The sequence below is a fragment of the Apium graveolens genome, chromosome 3, assembly GCF_009905375.1.
Source record: "Apium graveolens cultivar Ventura chromosome 3, ASM990537v1, whole genome shotgun sequence".
Taxonomy (NCBI): Eukaryota; Viridiplantae; Streptophyta; class Magnoliopsida; order Apiales; family Apiaceae; genus Apium; species Apium graveolens.
The window spans coordinates 140,147,437-140,148,192 of record NC_133649.1 but is presented as its reverse complement, the minus strand read 5'-3'; the positions used below and the strand labels follow the sequence as shown (position 1 = coordinate 140,148,192).

The following is a 756-nucleotide window of genomic DNA, read 5'->3' as shown; positions in this document are numbered from 1 at the left end:
CAAGCCTGGCACAATTTAATGGGTGCAGAATTTAATCCAGTTTGGGGGTTCTCCAACGGAAGATCCTAATATGCACATTAGGGATTTCATTTAGATCTGTGACACCTTCAAGTTCAACGGTGTTTCTGAAGATGATGTGAAGCTGAGACTATTCCCATTCTCTCTGAGGGACAAGGCTAAGAGCTGGTTACACTCTCTACCAGCTGGTTCGATTACTACTTGGGAAGATCTTGCTCAAAAATTTCTCACTAAATTCTTCCTTATGGCAAAGACAACTGCAATCAGGAATGCTCTTACTCAATTTGCGCAACAATCAGGAGGATCTTTATATGAAGCTTAGGAGCGCTACAAGGAGATGCTTAGGAAGTGTCCTCATCATGGAATGCCTGACTGGATGATCATCAATTGTTTTTATAATGGTTTGGGAGCACAGTCCAGACCCATGCTCGATGCAGCATCAGGTGGAGCCTTATGGGCTAAGAGCTACAATGAAGTTTATGATCTAATTGAACTGATGGCTGCTAAGGAATATCAGTATCCAACCCAGAGATTGCCACAGGGCAAGGTAGCCAGAGTTGTTGAAGTGGATACAGTTATTGCTATCACTGCTCAACTAAAGGTGTTGTCTATGAAGATCGATTCTCTGGCTAACTATGGTGTTAATCAGATAACCAGAGTTTGTGAGTTGTGTGCAGGTTCGTATACGATGGAGCAATGCACTATATCTAGTGAATCAGCTCAGTTTGTGAGCAACTT

General features: G+C 42.6%; 1 non-coding gene across 1 annotated transcript; it reads right to left on the bottom strand.

Moving 5' to 3' along the window:
• Positions 1-277: 277 nt before the first annotated feature.
• On the bottom strand, positions 278-384 carry LOC141716486 (small nucleolar RNA R71). The gene has a single exon (XR_012573194.1). It is a non-coding gene; the product is annotated as a small nucleolar RNA R71 (small nucleolar RNA).
• Positions 385-756: the final 372 nt, after the last annotated feature.